The 16,447-nt window shown below is 48.0% G+C and overlaps 12 non-coding genes across 12 annotated transcripts; all 12 read right to left on the bottom strand.

The window, feature by feature from the left end:
• Positions 1–550: 550 nt before the first annotated feature.
• Positions 551–691, bottom strand: LOC143965070 (U4 spliceosomal RNA). Its single transcript, XR_013271486.1, has one exon. It is a non-coding gene; the product is annotated as a U4 spliceosomal RNA (small nuclear RNA).
• Positions 692–1,951: 1,260 nt separating this feature from the next.
• Positions 1,952–2,092, bottom strand: LOC143965037 (U4 spliceosomal RNA). Its single transcript, XR_013271457.1, has one exon. It is a non-coding gene; the product is annotated as a U4 spliceosomal RNA (small nuclear RNA).
• A 1,260-nt stretch (positions 2,093–3,352) lies between these two features.
• Positions 3,353–3,493, bottom strand: LOC143964849 (U4 spliceosomal RNA). The gene has a single exon (XR_013271302.1). It is a non-coding gene; the product is annotated as a U4 spliceosomal RNA (small nuclear RNA).
• Positions 3,494–4,753: 1,260 nt separating this feature from the next.
• On the bottom strand, positions 4,754–4,894 carry LOC143964848 (U4 spliceosomal RNA). Its single transcript, XR_013271301.1, has one exon. It is a non-coding gene; the product is annotated as a U4 spliceosomal RNA (small nuclear RNA).
• A 1,260-nt stretch (positions 4,895–6,154) lies between these two features.
• Positions 6,155–6,295, bottom strand: LOC143964847 (U4 spliceosomal RNA). The gene has a single exon (XR_013271300.1). It is a non-coding gene; the product is annotated as a U4 spliceosomal RNA (small nuclear RNA).
• Positions 6,296–7,555: 1,260 nt separating this feature from the next.
• On the bottom strand, positions 7,556–7,697 carry LOC143965129 (U4 spliceosomal RNA). Its single transcript, XR_013271535.1, has one exon. It is a non-coding gene; the product is annotated as a U4 spliceosomal RNA (small nuclear RNA).
• Positions 7,698–8,957: 1,260 nt separating this feature from the next.
• Positions 8,958–9,098, bottom strand: LOC143964846 (U4 spliceosomal RNA). Its single transcript, XR_013271299.1, has one exon. It is a non-coding gene; the product is annotated as a U4 spliceosomal RNA (small nuclear RNA).
• Positions 9,099–10,358: 1,260 nt separating this feature from the next.
• On the bottom strand, positions 10,359–10,500 carry LOC143965128 (U4 spliceosomal RNA). Its single transcript, XR_013271534.1, has one exon. It is a non-coding gene; the product is annotated as a U4 spliceosomal RNA (small nuclear RNA).
• Positions 10,501–11,760: 1,260 nt separating this feature from the next.
• On the bottom strand, positions 11,761–11,901 carry LOC143965041 (U4 spliceosomal RNA). The gene has a single exon (XR_013271461.1). It is a non-coding gene; the product is annotated as a U4 spliceosomal RNA (small nuclear RNA).
• A 1,260-nt stretch (positions 11,902–13,161) lies between these two features.
• Positions 13,162–13,302, bottom strand: LOC143964845 (U4 spliceosomal RNA). Its single transcript, XR_013271298.1, has one exon. It is a non-coding gene; the product is annotated as a U4 spliceosomal RNA (small nuclear RNA).
• Positions 13,303–14,562: 1,260 nt separating this feature from the next.
• Positions 14,563–14,703, bottom strand: LOC143964844 (U4 spliceosomal RNA). The gene has a single exon (XR_013271297.1). It is a non-coding gene; the product is annotated as a U4 spliceosomal RNA (small nuclear RNA).
• A 1,260-nt stretch (positions 14,704–15,963) lies between these two features.
• On the bottom strand, positions 15,964–16,104 carry LOC143965040 (U4 spliceosomal RNA). Its single transcript, XR_013271460.1, has one exon. It is a non-coding gene; the product is annotated as a U4 spliceosomal RNA (small nuclear RNA).
• Between the last annotated feature and the right edge of the window lie 343 nt (positions 16,105–16,447).

The following is a 16,447-nucleotide window of genomic DNA, read 5'->3' as shown; positions in this document are numbered from 1 at the left end:
GGGCACCGGGTGCCTGAAAGCGAAAGTATTTGGCTTGCCCAGGCTGGCTAATCATCCTCTTCCGTTTCATTTTCTGGAACAGGTTGACTATAAAAGGGAGAATCTAACCTGCAACCATGCAGATAGGGTCCAGTCCGGTATCGGTGGAGAACGCCTAAAGTTTCTGCCTTAGTTTTACCTACAGGTCAATGCTCTTTCACCGGAAACAAGGGCCTTGTTTCACCTTGCAAAAAGACACCGCCCAACACGCTTCCAGTATTCTTAATCAGTGACTGGGTTACAAATAAAGACAGTTCACCTTTAGCCTCATGTTGCCAGGTCCAGCAGAAGAAACCCAGGCCAAAAAACGAGGTCGAGGCCACTCTTGAATACAGGCAAGTGAAGAACGAGCAGCGCGTGCCAATCCCAGATTGTTCTACCCAGGCTGCGTGACGACAGAAAAGCTCTCTATAGTGTCACCAGGCACGTGACACACTTCCTCAACTCTAACGCATCTCAGTCTGCACGTAAGAAGCCGTCACTTATCTACTGTTTAAAACACATTGCTCAGTCTCCTCAGAGACTCTCAAAAATTGCCAGTGCTGACTGTATTTCAAGTCATCATGGCGGGGTATTGGGAAAAGTTTTCAATTAGCAATAATCACACCTCAGGTGAACCTCATTGGCTATGATACTGCCACTGCGCAAAGCTAACCAAATCGGTGCCTGCCAACATCTGCCCTTCATTGAAGGAGAAATTGACATTGAGGTGAGACACATAAGTGTCATCCAGTGGGCCGCTGAGCATTCTGGGACTTGGCATGCTAATGAGACAGGGATGATGCATAAGTGGGCATTGTTTACCCACTGAATAGTGTTAGCATTTGAAAGAACTAAGGAGAATCTAAAGGGACAGGGCCCCTCGGTTGTCAGATAGGTTTCTCCCACAGCAGCCCTGAAGGGCCACTGGGAGCATATGTGTCTGAACAGCTATGCTGCTGAAAAAAGACCAAGGTGGAAGGATTTGGGCCCTTTGTTGAAAGTTTGCTAGATAACATGCCTGAACTGGAGCCCAGGTAAGCTGCCATAGACAAGGGTATTTGGGAAATATTTGGTCAAGCAATCACCTTCAGCCACCTTTATTTCTGGCAGATTACAGGAGCCTAGAAAGGGGGAAGTTAGGACATTTCATCTCTCTGAGCATTCCTCACAGATGTGCATAAAGACTGCCCTATTGGCAGCTCCAGGGGCTCAAAGGTTGGTGAGAGGCACCGCCCGAACAGGGACTTGAACCCTGGACCCTCAGATTAAAAGTCTGATGCTCTACCGACTGAGCTATCCGGGCTCTGAAAGCTCCTCCTCCATAGTGGTCCAAGCTGCTTAAATCTTGACATCCATGGTGGAAAAAGACCATCGAGCCAAGGGCACCGGGTGCCTGAAAGCGAAAGTATTTGGCTTGCCCAGGCTGGCTAATCATCCTCTTCCGTTTCATTTTCTGGAACAGGTTGACTATAAAAGGGAGAATCTAACCTGCAACCATGCAGATAGGGTCCAGTCCGGTATAGGTGGAGAACGCCTAAAGTTTCTGCCTTAGTTTTACCTACAGGTCAATGCTCTTTCACCGGAAACAAGGGCCTTGTTTCACCTTGCAAAAAGACACCGCCCAACACGCTTCCAGTATTCTTAATCAGTGACTGGGTTACAAATAAAGACAGTTCACCTTTAGCCTCATGTTGCCAGGTCCAGCAGAAGAAACCCAGGCCAAAAAACGAGGTCGAGGCCACTCTTGAATACAGGCAAGTGAAGAACGAGCAGCGCGTGCCAATCCCAGATTGTTCTACCCAGGCTGCGTGATGACAGAAAAGCTCTCTATAGTGTCACCAGGCACGTGACACACTTCCTTAACTCTAACGCATCTCAGTCTGCACATAAAAAGCCGTCACTTATCTACTGTTTAAAACACATTGCTCAGTCTCCTCAGAGACTCTCAAAAATTGCCAGTGCTGACTGTATTTCAAGTCATCATGGCGGGGAATTGGGAAAAGTTTTCAATTAGCAATAATCACGCCTCAGGTGAACCTCATTGGCTATGATACTGCCACTGCGCAAAGCTAACCAAATCGGTGCCTGCCAACATCTGCCCTTCATTGAAGGAGAAATTGACATTGAGGTGAGACACATAAGTGTCATCCAGTGGGCCGCTGAGCATTCTGGGACTTGGCATGCTAATGAGACAGGGATGATGCATAAGTGGGCATTGTTTACCCACTGAATAGTGTTAGCATTTGAAAGAACTAAGGAGAATCTAAAGGGACAGGGCCCCTCGGTTGTCAGATAGGTTTCTCCCACAGCAGCCCTGAAGGGCCACTGGGAGCATATGTGTCTGAACAGCTATGCTGCTGAAAAAAGACCAAGGTGGAAGGATTTGGGCCCTTTGTTGAAAGTTTGCTAGATAACATGCCTGAACTGGAGCCCAGGTAAGCTGCCATAGACAAGGGTATTTGGGAAATATTTGGTCAAGCAATCACCTTCAGCCACCTTTATTTCTGGCAGATTACAGGAGCCTAGAAAGGGGGAAGTTAGGACATTTCATCTCTCTGAGCATTCCTCACAGATGTGCATAAAGACTGCCCTATTGGCAGCTATAGGGGCAAAGGTGTTGGTGAGAGGCACCGCCCGAACAGGGACTTGAACCCTGGACCCTCAGATTAAAAGTCTGATGCTCTACCGACTGAGCTATCCGGGCTCTGAAAGCTCCTCCTCCATAGTGGTCCAAGCTGCTTAAATCTTGACATCCATGGTGGAAAAAGACCATCGAGCCAAGGGCACCGGGTGCCTGAAAGCGAAAGTATTTGGCTTGCCCAGGCTGGCTAATCATCCTCTTCCGTTTCATTTTCTGGAACAGGTTGACTATAAAAGGGAGAATCTAACCTGCAACCATGCAGATAGGGTCCAGTCCGGTATCGGTGGAGAACGCCTAAAGTTTCTGGCTTAGTTTTACCTACAGGTCAATGCTCTTTCACCGGAAACAAGGGCCTTGTTTCACCTTGCAAAAAGACACCGCCCAACACGCTTCCAGTATTCTTAATCAGTGACTGGGTTACAAATAAAGACAGTTCACCTTTAGCCTCATGTTGCCAGGTCCAGCAGAAGAAACCCAGGCCAAAAAACGAGGTCGAGGCCACTCTTGAATACAGGCAAGTGAATAACGAGCAGCGCGTGCCAATCCCAGATTGTTCTACCCAGGCTGCGTGACGACAGAAAAGCTCTCTATAGTGTCACCAGGCACGTGACACACTTCCTCAACTCTAACGCATCTCAGTCTGCACGTAAGAAGCCGTCACTTATCTACTGTTTAAAACACATTGCTCAGTCTCCTCAGAGACTCTCAAAAATTGCCAGTGCTGACTGTATTTCAAGTCATCATGGCGGGGTATTGGGAAAAGTTTTCAATTAGCAATAATCACGCCTCAGGTGAACCTCATTGGCTATGATACTGCCACTGCGCAAAGCTAACCAAATCGGTGCCTGCCAACATCTGCCCTTCATTGAAGGAGAAATTGACATTGAGGTGAGACACATAAGTGTCATCCAGTGGGCCGCTGAGCATTCTGGGACTTGGCATGCTAATGAGACAGGGATGATGCATAAGTGGGCATTGTTTACCCACTGAATAGTGTTAGCATTTGAAAGAACTAAGGAGAATCTAAAGGGACAGGGCCCCTCGGTTGTCAGATAGGTTTCTCCCACAGCAGCCCTGAAGGGCCACTGGGAGCATATGTGTCTGAACAGCTATGCTGCTGAAAAAAGACCAAGGTGGAAGGATTTGGGCCCTTTGTTGAAAGTTTGCTAGATAACATGCCTGAACTGGAGCCCAGGTAAGCTGCCATAGACAAGGGTATTTGGGAAATATTTGGTCAAGCAATCACCTTCAGCCACCTTTATTTCTGGCAGATTACAGGAGCCTAGAAAGGGGGAAGTTAGGACATTTCATCTCTCTGAGCATTCCTCACAGATGTGCATAAAGACTGCCCTATTGGCAGCTCCAGGGGCTCAAAGGTTGGTGAGAGGCACCGCCCGAACAGGGACTTGAACCCTGGACCCTCAGATTAAAAGTCTGATGCTCTACCGACTGAGCTATCCGGGCTCTGAAAGCTCCTCCTCCATAGTGGTCCAAGCTGCTTAAATCTTGACATCCATGGTGGAAAAAGACCATCGAGCCAAGGGCACCGGGTGCCTGAAAGCGAAAGTATTTGGCTTGCCCAGGCTGGCTAATCATCCTCTTCCGTTTCATTTTCTGGAACAGGTTGACTATAAAAGGGAGAATCTAACCTGCAACCATGCAGATAGGGTCCAGTCCGGTATAGGTGGAGAACGCCTAAAGTTTCTGCCTTAGTTTTACCTACAGGTCAATGCTCTTTCACCGGAAACAAGGGCCTTGTTTCACCTTGCAAAAAGACACCGCCCAACACGCTTCCAGTATTCTTAATCAGTGACTGGGTTACAAATAAAGACAGTTCACCTTTAGCCTCATGTTGCCAGGTCCAGCAGAAGAAACCCAGGCCAAAAAACGAGGTCGAGGCCACTCTTGAATACAGGCAAGTGAAGAACGAGCAGCGCGTGCCAATCCCAGATTGTTCTACCCAGGCTGCGTGATGACAGAAAAGCTCTCTATAGTGTCACCAGGCACGTGACACACTTCCTTAACTCTAACGCATCTCAGTCTGCACATAAAAAGCTGTCACTTATCTACTGTTTAAAACACATTGCTCAGTCTCCTCAGAGACTCTCAAAAATTGCCAGTGCTGACTGTATTTCAAGTCATCATGGCGGGGTATTGGGAAAAGTTTTCAATTAGCAATAATCACGCCTCAGGTGAACCTCATTGGCTATGATACTGCCACTGCGCAAAGCTACCCAAATCGGTGCCTGCCAACATCTGCCCTTCATTGAAGGATAAATTGACATTGAGGTGAGACACATAAGTGTCATCCAGTGGGCCGCTGAGCATTCTGGGACTTGGCATGCTAATGAGACAGGGATGATGCATAAGTGGGCATTGTTTACCCACTGAATAGTGTTAGCATTTGAAAGAACTAAGGAGAATCTAAAGGGACAGGGCCCCTCGGTTGTCAGATAGGTTTCTCCCACAGCAGCCCTGAAGGGCCACTGGGAGCATATGTGTCTGAACAGCTATGCTGCTGAAAAAAGACCAAGGTGGAAGGATTTGGGCCCTTTGTTGAAAGTTTGCTAGATAACATGCCTGAACTGGAGCCCAGGTAAGCTGCCATAGACAAGGGTATTTGGGAAATATTTGGTCAAGCAATCACCTTCAGCCACCTTTATTTCTGGCAGATTACAGGAGCCTAGAAAGGGGGAAGTTAGGACATTTCATCTCTCTGAGCATTCCTCACAGATGTGCATAAAGACTGCCCTATTGGCAGCTCCAGGGGCTCAAGGGTTGGTGAGAGGCACCGCCCGAACAGGGACTTGAACCCTGGACCCCCAGATTAAAAGTCTGATGCTCTACCGACTGAGCTATCCGGGCTCTGAAAGCTCCTCCTCCATAGTGGTCCAAGCTGCTTAAATCTTGACATCCATGGTGGAAAAAGACCATCGAGCCAAGGGCACCGGGTGCCTGAAAGCGAAAGTATTTGGCTTGCCCAGGCTGGCTAATCATCCTCTTCCGTTTCATTTTCTGGAACAGGTTGACTATAAAAGGGAGAATCTAACCTGCAACCATGCAGATAGGGTCCAGTCCGGTATAGGTGGAGAACGCCTAAAGTTTTTGCCTTAGTTTTACCTACAGGTCAATGCTCTTTCACCGGAAACAAGGGCCTTGTTTCACCTTGCAAAAAGACACCGCCCAACACGCTTCCAGTATTCTTAATCAGTGACTGGGTTACAAATAAAGACAGTTCACCTTTAGCCTCATGTTGCCAGGTCCAGCAGAAGAAACCCAGGCCAAAAAACGAGGTCGAGGCCACTCTTGAATACAGGCAAGTGAAGAACGAGCAGCGCGTGCCAATCCCAGATTGTTCTACCCAGGCTGCGTGATGACAGAAAAGCTCTCTATAGTGTCACCAGGCACGTGACACACTTCCTTAACTCTAACGCATCTCAGTCTGCACGTAAGAAGCCGTCACTTATCTACTGTTTAAAACACATTGCTCAGTCTCCTCAGAGACTCTCAAAAATTGCCAGTGCTGACTGTATTTCAAGTCATCATGGCGGGGTATTGGGAAAAGTTTTCAATTAGCAATAATCACGCCTCAGGTGAACCTCATTGGCTATGATACTGCCACTGCGCAAAGCTGACCAAATCGGTGCCTGCCAACATCTGCCCTTCATTGAAGGAGAAATTGACATTGAGGTGAGACACATAAGTGTCATCCAGTGGGCCGCTGAGCATTCTGGGACTTGGCATGCTAATGAGACAGGGATGATGCATAAGTGGGCATTGTTTACCCACTGAATAGTATTAGCATTTGAAAGAACTAAGGAGAATCTAAAGGGACAGGGCCCCTCGGTTGTCAGATAGGTTTCTCCCACAGCAGCCCTGAAGGGCCACTGGGAGCATATGTGTCTGAACAGCTATGCTGCTGAAAAAAGACCAAGGTGGAAGGATTTGGGCCCTTTGTTGAAAGTTTGCTAGATAACATGCCTGAACTGGAGCCCAGGTAAGCTGCCATAGACAAGGGTATTTGGGAAATATTTGGTCAAGCAATCACCTTCAGCCACCTTTATTTCTGGCAGATTACAGGAGCCTAGAAAGGGGGAAGTTAGGACATTTCATCTCTCTGAGCATTCCTCACAGATGTGCATAAAGACTGCCCTATTGGCAGCTCCAGGGGCTCAGGGGTTGGTGAGAGGCACCGCCCAAACAGGGACTTGAACCCTGGACCCTCAGATTAAAAGTCTGATGCTCTACCTACTGAGCTATCCGGGCTCTGAAAGCTCCTCCTCCATAGTGGTCCAAGCTGCTTAAATCTTGACATCCATGGTGGAAAAAGACCATCGAGCCAAGGGCACCGGGTGCCTGAAAGCGAAAGTATTTGGCTTGCCCAGGCTGGCTAATCATCCTCTTCCGTTTCATTTTCTGGAACAGGTTGACTATAAAAGGGAGAATCTAACCTGCAACCATGCAGATAGGGTCCAGTCCGGTATAGGTGGAGAACGCCTAAAGTTTCTGCCTTAGTTTTACCTACAGGTCAATGCTCTTTCACTGGAAACAAGGGCCTTGTTTCACCTTGCAAAAAGACACCGCCCAACACGCTTCCAGTATTTTTAATCAGTGACTGGGTTACAAATAAAGACAGTTCACCTTTAGCCTCATGTTGCCAGGTCCAGCAGAAGAAACCCAGGCCAAAAAATGAGGTCGAGGCCACTCTTGAATACAGGCAAGTGAAGAACGAGCAGCGCGTGCCAATCCCAGATTGTTCTACCCAGGCTGCGTGATGACAGAAAAGCTCTCTATAGTGTCACCAGGCACGTGACACACTTCCTCAACTCTAACGCATCTCAGTCTGCACGTAAGAAGCCGTCACTTAGCTACTGTTTAAAACACATTGCTCAGTCTCCTTTAGAGACTCTCACAAATTGCCAGTGCTGACTGTATTTCAAGTCATCATGGCGGGGTATTGGGAAAAGTTTTCAATTAGCAATAATCACGCCTCAGGTGAACCTCATTAGCTATGATACTGCCACTGCGCAAAGCTAACCAAATCGGTGCCTGCCAACATCTGCCCTTCATTGAAGGAGAAATTAACATTGAGGTGAGACACATAAGTGTCATCCAGTGGGCCGCTGAGCATTCTGGGACTTGGCATGCTAATGAGACAGGGATGATGCATAAGTGGGCATTGTTTACCCACTGAATAGTGTTAGCATTTGAAAGAACTAAGGAGAATCTAAAGGGACAGGGCCCCTCGGTTGTCAGATAGGTTTCTCCCACAGCAGCCCTGAAGGGCCACTGGGAGCATATGTGTCTGAACAGCTATGCTGCTGAAAAAAGACCAAGGTGGAAGGATTTGGGCCCTTTGTTGAAAGTTTGCTAGATAACATGCCTGAACTGGAGCCCAGGTAAGCTGCCATAGACAAGGGTATTTGGGAAATATTTGGTCAAGCAATCACCTTCAGCCACCTTTATTTCTGGCAGATTACAGGAGCCTAGAAAGGGGGAAGTTAGGACATTTCATCTCTCTGAGCATTCCTCACAGATGTGCATAAAGACTGCCCTATTGGCAGCTCCAGGGGCTCAAGGGTTGGTGAGAGGCACCGCCCGAACAGGGACTTGAACCCTGGACCCCCAGATTAAAAGTCTGATGCTCTACCGACTGAGCTATCCGGGCTCTGAAAGCTCCTCCTCCATAGTGGTCCAAGCTGCTTAAATCTTGACATCCATGGTGGAAAAAGACCATCGAGCCAAGGGCACCGGGTGCCTGAAAGCGAAAGTATTTGGCTTGCCCAGGCTGGCTAATCATCCTCTTCCGTTTCATTTTCTGGAACAGGTTGACTATAAAAGGGAGAATCTAACCTGCAACCATGCAGATAGGGTCCAGTCCGGTATAGGTGGAGAACGCCTAAAGTTTTTGCCTTAGTTTTACCTACAGGTCAATGCTCTTTCACCGGAAACAAGGGCCTTGTTTCACCTTGCAAAAAGACACCGCCCAACACGCTTCCAGTATTCTTAATCAGTGACTGGGTTACAAATAAAGACAGTTCACCTTTAGCCTCATGTTGCCAGGTCCAGCAGAAGAAACCCAGGCCAAAAAACGAGGTCGAGGCCACTCTTGAATACAGGCAAGTGAAGAACGAGCAGCGCGTGCCAATCCCAGATTGTTCTACCCAGGCTGCGTGATGACAGAAAAGCTCTCTATAGTGTCACCAGGCACGTGACACACTTCCTTAACTCTAACGCATCTCAGTCTGCACGTAAGAAGCCGTCACTTATCTACTGTTTAAAACACATTGCTCAGTCTCCTCAGAGACTCTCAAAAATTGCCAGTGCTGACTGTATTTCAAGTCATCATGGCGGGGTATTGGGAAAAGTTTTCAATTAGCAATAATCACGCCTCAGGTGAACCTCATTGGCTATGATACTGCCACTGCGCAAAGCTAACCAAATCGGTGCCTGCCAACATCTGCCCTTCATTGAAGGAGAAATTGACATTGAGGTGAGACACATAAGTGTCATCCAGTGGGCCGCTGAGCATTCTGGGACTTGGCATGCTAATGAGACAGGGATGATGCATAAGTGGGCATTGTTTACCCACTGAATAGTATTAGCATTTGAAAGAACTAAGGAGAATCTAAAGGGACAGGGCCCCTCGGTTGTCAGATAGGTTTCTCCCACAGCAGCCCTGAAGGGCCACTGGGAGCATATGTGTCTGAACAGCTATGCTGCTGAAAAAAGACCAAGGTGGAAGGATTTGGGCCCTTTGTTGAAAGTTTGCTAGATAACATGCCTGAACTGGAGCCCAGGTAAGCTGCCATAGACAAGGGTATTTGGGAAATATTTGGTCAAGCAATCACCTTCAGCCACCTTTATTTCTGGCAGATTACAGGAGCCTAGAAAGGGGGAAGTTAGGACATTTCATCTCTCTGAGCATTCCTCACAGATGTGCATAAAGACTGCCCTATTGGCAGCTCCAGGGGCTCAGGGGTTGGTGAGAGGCACCGCCCAAACAGGGACTTGAACCCTGGACCCTCAGATTAAAAGTCTGATGCTCTACCTACTGAGCTATCCGGGCTCTGAAAGCTCCTCCTCCATAGTGGTCCAAGCTGCTTAAATCTTGACATCCATGGTGGAAAAAGACCATCGAGCCAAGGGCACCGGGTGCCTGAAAGCGAAAGTATTTGGCTTGCCCAGGCTGGCTAATCATCCTCTTCCGTTTCATTTTCTGGAACAGGTTGACTATAAAAGGGAGAATCTAACCTGCAACCATGCAGATAGGGTCCAGTCCGGTATAGGTGGAGAACGCCTAAAGTTTCTGCCTTAGTTTTACCTACAGGTCAATGCTCTTTCACTGGAAACAAGGGCCTTGTTTCACCTTGCAAAAAGACACCGCCCAACACGCTTCCAGTATTTTTAATCAGTGACTGGGTTACAAATAAAGACAGTTCACCTTTAGCCTCATGTTGCCAGGTCCAGCAGAAGAAACCCAGGCCAAAAAACGAGGTCGAGGCCACTCTTGAATACAGGCAAGTGAAGAACGAGCAGCGCGTGCCAATCCCAGATTGTTCTACCCAGGCTGCGTGATGACAGAAAAGCTCTCTATAGTGTCACCAGGCACGTGACACACTTCCTCAACTCTAACGCATCTCAGTCTGCACGTAAGAAGCCGTCACTTATCTACTGTTTAAAACACATTGCTCAGTCTCCTTTAGAGACTCTCACAAATTGCCAGTGCTGACTGTATTTCAAGTCATCATGGCGGGGTATTGGGAAAAGTTTTCAATTAGCAATAATCACGCCTCAGGTGAACCTCATTAGCTATGATACTGCCACTGCGCAAAGCTAACCAAATCGGTGCCTGCCAACATCTGCCCTTCATTGAAGGAGAAATTGACATTGAGGTGAGACACATAAGTGTCATCCAGTGGGCCGCTGAGCATTCTGGGACTTGGCATGCTAATGAGACAGGGATGATGCATAAGTGGGCATTGTTTACCCACTGAATAGTGTTAGCATTTGAAAGAACTAAGGAGAATCCAAAGGGACAGGGCCCCTCGGTTGTCAGATAGGTTTCTCCCACAGCAGCCCCGAAGGGCCACTGGGAGCATATGTGTCTGAACAGCTATGCTGCTGAAAAAAGACCAAGGTGGAAGGATTTGGGCCCTTTGTTGAAAGTTTGCTAGATAACATGCCTGAACTGGAGCCCAGGTAAGCTGCCATAGACAAGGGTATTTGGGAAATATTTGGTCAAGCAATCACCTTCAGCCACCTTTATTTCAGGCAGATTACAGGAGCCTAGAAAGGGGGAAGTTAGGACATTTCATCTCTCTGAGCATTCCTCACAGATGTGCATAAAGACTGCCCTATTGGCAGCTCCAGGGGCTCAAGGGTTGGTGAGAGGCACCGCCCGAACAGGGACTTGAACCCTGGACCCTCAGATTAAAAGTCTGATGCTCTACCGACTGAGCTATCCAGGCTCTGAAAGCTCCTCCTCCATAGTGGTCCAAGCTGCTTAAATCTTGACATCCATGGTGGAAAAAGACCATCGAGCCAAGGGCACCGGGTGCCTGAAAGCGAAAGTATTTGGCTTGCCCAGGCTGGCTAATCATCCTCTTCCGTTTCATTTTCTGCAACAGGTTGACTATAAAAGGGAGAATCTAACCTGCAACCATGCAGATAGGGTCCAGTCCGGTATAGGTGGAGAACGCCTAAAGTTTCTGCCTTAGTTTTACCTACAGGTCAATGCTCTTTCACCGGAAACAAGGGCCTTGTTTCACCTTGCAAAAAGACACCGCCCAACACGCTTCCAGTATTCTTAATCAGTGACTGGGTTACAAATAAAGACAGTTCACCTTTAGCCTCATGTTGCCAGGTCCAGCAGAAGAAACCCAGGCCAAAAAACGAGGTCGAGGCCACTCTTGAATACAGGCAAGTGAAGAACGAGCAGCGCGTGCCAATCCCAGATTGTTCTACCCAGGCTGCGTGATGACAGAAAAGCTCTCTATAGTGTCACCAGGCACGTGACACACTTCCTCAACTCTAACGCATCTCAGTCTGCACGTAAGAAGCCGTCACTTATCTACTGTTTAAAGCACATTGCTCAGTCTCCTCGGAGACTCTCAAAAATTGCCAGTGCTGACTGTATTTCAAGTCATCATGGCGGGGTATTGGGAAAAGTTTTCAATTAGCAATAATCACGCCTCAGGTGAACCTCATTGGCTATGATACTGCCACTGCGCAAAGCTAACCAAATCGGTGCCTGCCAACATCTGCCCTTCATTGAAGGAGAAATTGACATTGAGGTGAGACACATAAGTGTCATCCAGTGGGCCGCTGAGCATTCTGGGACTTGGCATGCTAATGAGACAGGGATGATGCATAAGTGGGCATTGTTTACCCACTGAATAGTGTTAGCATTTGAAAGAACTAAGGAGAATCTAAAGGGACAGGGCCCCTCGGTTGTCAGATAGGTTTCTCCCACAGCAGCCCTGAAGGGCCACTGGGAGCATATGTGTCTGAACAGCTATGCTGCTGAAAAAAGACCAAGGTGGAAGGATTTGGGCCCTTTGTTGAAAGTTTGCTAGATAACATGCCTGAACTGGAGCCCAGGTAAGCTGCCATAGACAAGGGTATTTGGGAAATATTTGGTCAAGCAATCACCTTCAGCCACCTTTATTTCTGGCAGATTACAGGAGCCTAGAAAGGGGGAAGTTAGGACATTTCATCTCTCTGAGCATTCCTCACAGATGTGCATAAAGACTGCCCTATTGGCAGCTCCAGGGGCTCATGGGTTGGTGAGAGGCACCGCCCGAACAGGGACTTGAACCCTGGACCCTCAGATTAAAAGTCTGATGCTCTACCGACTGAGCTATCCAGGCTCTGAAAGCTCCTCCTCCATAGTGGTCCAAGCTGCTTAAATCTTGACATCCATGGTGGAAAAAGACCATCGAGCCAAGGGCACCGGGTGCCTGAAAGCGAAAGTATTTGGCTTGCCCAGGCTGGCTAATCATCCTCTTCCGTTTCATTTTCTGCAACAGGTTGACTATAAAAGGGAGAATCTAACCTGCAACCATGCAGATAGGGTCCAGTCCGGTATAGGTGGAGAACGCCTAAAGTTTCTGCCTTAGTTTTACCTACAGGTCAATGCTCTTTCACCGGAAACAAGGGCCTTGTTTCACCTTGCAAAAAGACACCGCCCAACACGCTTCCAGTATTCTTAATCAGTGACTGCGTTACAAATAAAGACAGTTCACCTTTAGCCTCATGTTGCCAGGTCCAGCAGAAGAAACCCAGGCCAAAAAACGAGGTCGAGGCCACTCTTGAATACAGGAAAGTGAAGAACGAGCAGCGCGTGCCAATCCCAGATTGTTCTACCCAGGCTGCGTGATGACAGAAAAGCTCTCTATAGTGTCACCAGGCACGTGACACACTTCCTCAACTCTAACGCATCTCAGTCTGCACGTAAGAAGCCGTCACTTATCTACTGTTTAAAACACATTGCTCAGTCTCCTCAGAGACTCTCAAAAATTGCCAGTGCTGACTGTATTTCAAGTCATCATGGCGGGGTATTGGGAAAAGTTTTCAATTAGCAATAATCACGCCTCAGGTGAACCTCATTGGCTATGATACTGCCACTGCGCAAAGCTAACCAAATCGGTGCCTGCCAACATCTGCCCTTCATTGAAGGAGAAATTGACATTGAGGTGAGACACATAAGTGTCATCCAGTGGGCCGCTGAGCATTCTGGGACTTGGCATGCTAATGAGACAGGGATGATGCATAAGTGGGCATTGTTTACCCACTGAATAGTGTTAGCATTTGAAAGAACTAAGGAGAATCTAAAGGGACAGGGCCCCTCGGTTGTCAGATAGGTTTCTCCCACAGCAGCCCTGAAGGGCCACTGGGAGCATATGTGTCTGAACAGCTATGCTGCTGAAAAAAGACCAAGGTGGAAGGATTTGGGCCCTTTGTTGAAAGTTTGCTAGATAACATGCCTGAACTGGAGCCCAGGTAAGCTGCCATAGACAAGGGTATTTGGGAAATATTTGGTCAAGCAATCACCTTCAGCCACCTTTATTTCTGGCAGATTACAGGAGCCTAGAAAGGGGGAAGTTAGGACATTTCATCTCTCTGAGCATTCCTCACAGATGTGCATAAAGACTGCCCTATTGGCAGCTCCAGGGGCTCAAGGGTTGGTGAGAGGCACCGCCCGAACAGGGACTTGAACCCTGGACCCTCAGATTAAAAGTCTGATGCTCTACCGACTGAGCTATCCGGGCTCTGAAAGCTCCTCCTCCATAGTGGTCCAAGCTGCTTAAATCTTTACATCCATGGTGGAAAAAGACCATCGAGCCAAGGGCACCGGGTGCCTGAAAGCGAAAGTATTTGGCTTGCCCAGGCTGGCTAATCATCCTCTTCCGTTTCATTTTCTGGAACAGGTTGACTATAAAAGGGAGAATCTAACCTGCAACCATGCAGATAGGGTCCAGTCCGGTATAGGTGGAGAACGCCTAAAGTTTCTGCCTTAGTTTTACCTACAGGTCAATGCTCTTTCACCGGAAACAAGGGCCTTGTTTCACCTTGCAAAAAGACACCGCCCAACACGCTTCCAGTATTCTTAATCAGTGACTGCGTTACAAATAAAGACAGTTCACCTTTAGCCTCATGTTGCCAGGTCCAGCAGAAGAAACCCAGGCCAAAAAACGAGGTCGAGGCCACTCTTGAATACAGGAAAGTGAAGAACGAGCAGCGCGTGCCAATCCCAGATTGTTCTACCCAGGCTGCGTGATGACAGAAAAGCTCTCTATAGTGTCACCAGGCACGTGACACACTTCCTCAACTCTAACGCATCTCAGTCTGCACGTAAGAAGCCGTCACTTATCTACTGTTTAAAACACATTGCTCAGTCTCCTCAGAGACTCTCAAAAATTGCCAGTGCTGACTGTATTTCAAGTCATCATGGCGGGGTATTGGGAAAAGTTTTCAATTAGCAATAATCACGCCTCAGGTGAACCTCATTGGCTATGATACTGCCACTGCGCAAAGCTAACCAAATCGGTGCCTGCCAACATCTGCCCTTCATTGAAGGAGAAATTGACATTGAGGTGAGACACATAAGTGTCATCCAGTGGGCCGCTGAGCATTCTGGGACTTGGCATGCTAATGAGACAGGGATGATGCATAAGTGGGCATTGTTTACCCACTGAATAGTGTTAGCATTTGAAAGAACTAAGGAGAATCTAAAGGGACAGGGCCCCTCGGTTGTCAGATAGGTTTCTCCCACAGCAGCCCTGAAGGGCCACTGGGAGCATATGTGTCTGAACAGCTATGCTGCTGAAAAAAGACCAAGGTGGAAGGATTTGGGCCCTTTGTTGAAAGTTTGCTAGATAACATGCCTGAACTGGAGCCCAGGTAAGCTGCCATAGACAAGGGTATTTGGGAAATATTTGGTCAAGCAATCACCTTCAGCCACCTTTATTTCTGGCAGATTACAGGAGCCTAGAAAGGGGGAAGTTAGGACATTTCATCTCTCTGAGCATTCCTCACAGATGTGCATAAAGACTGCCCTATTGGCAGCTCCAGGGGCTCAGGGGTTGGTGAGAGGCACCGCCCGAACTGGGACTTGAACCCTGGACCCTCAGATTAAAAGTCTGATGCTCTACCGACTGAGCTATCCAGGCTCTGAAAGCTCCTCCTCCATAGTGGTCCAAGCTGCTTAAATCTTGACATCCATGGTGGAAAAAGACCATCGAGCCAAGGGCACCGGGTGCCTGAAAGCGAAAGTATTTGGCTTGCCCAGGCTGGCTAATCATCCTCTTCCGTTTCATTTTCTGGAACAGGTTGACTATAAAAGGGAGAATCTAACCTGCAACCATGCAGATAGGGTCCAGTCCGGTATAGGTGGAGAACGCCTAAAGTTTCTGCCTTAGTTTTACCTACAGGTCAATGCTCTTTCACCGGAAACAAGGGCCTTGTTTCACCTTGCAAAAATACACCGTCCAACACGCTTCCAGTATTCTTAATCAGTGACTGGGTTACAAATAAAGACAGTTCACCTTTAGCCTCATGTTGCCAGGTCCAGCAGAAGAAACCCAGGCCAAAAAACGAGGTCGAGGCCACTCTTGAATACAGGCAAGTGAAGAACGAGCAGCGCGTGCCAATCCCAGATTGTTCTACCCAGGCTGCGTGATGACAGAAAAGCTCTCTATAGTGTCACCAGGCACGTGACACACTTCCTCAACTCTAACGCATCTCAGTCTGCACGTAAGAAGCCGCCACTTATCTACTGTTTAAAACACATTGCTCAGTCTCCTCGGAGACTCTCAAAAATTGCCAGTGCTGACTGTATTTCAAGTCATCATGGCGGGGTATTGGGAAAAGTTTTCAATTAGCAATAATCACGCCTCAGGTGAACCTCATTGGCTATGATACTGCCACTGCGCAAAGCTAACCAAATCGGTGCCTGCCAACATCTGCCCTTCATTGAAGGAGAAATTGACATTGAGGTGAGACACATAAGTGTCATCCAGTGGGCCGCTGAGCATTCTGGGACTTGGCATGCTAATGAGACAGGGATGATGCATAAGTGGGCATTGTTTACCCACTGAATAGTGTTAGCATTTGAAAGAACTAAGGAGAATCTAAAGGGACAGGGCCCCTCGGTTGTCAGATAGGTTTCTCCCACAGCAGCCCTGAAGGGCCACTGGGAGCATATGTGTCTGAACAGCTATGCTGCTGAAAAAAGACCAAGGTGGAAGGATTTGGGCCCTTTGTTGAAAGTTTGCTAGATAA

The sequence above is a fragment of the Lithobates pipiens genome, unplaced genomic scaffold (assembly GCF_037356315.1).
Source record: "Lithobates pipiens isolate NorthernLeopardFrog02 unplaced genomic scaffold, aLitPip1_a1.2 Scaffold_8, whole genome shotgun sequence".
NCBI classification, from domain to species: domain Eukaryota; kingdom Metazoa; phylum Chordata; class Amphibia; order Anura; family Ranidae; genus Lithobates; species Lithobates pipiens.
This window is presented reverse-complemented; position numbering and strand designations above follow the sequence as displayed.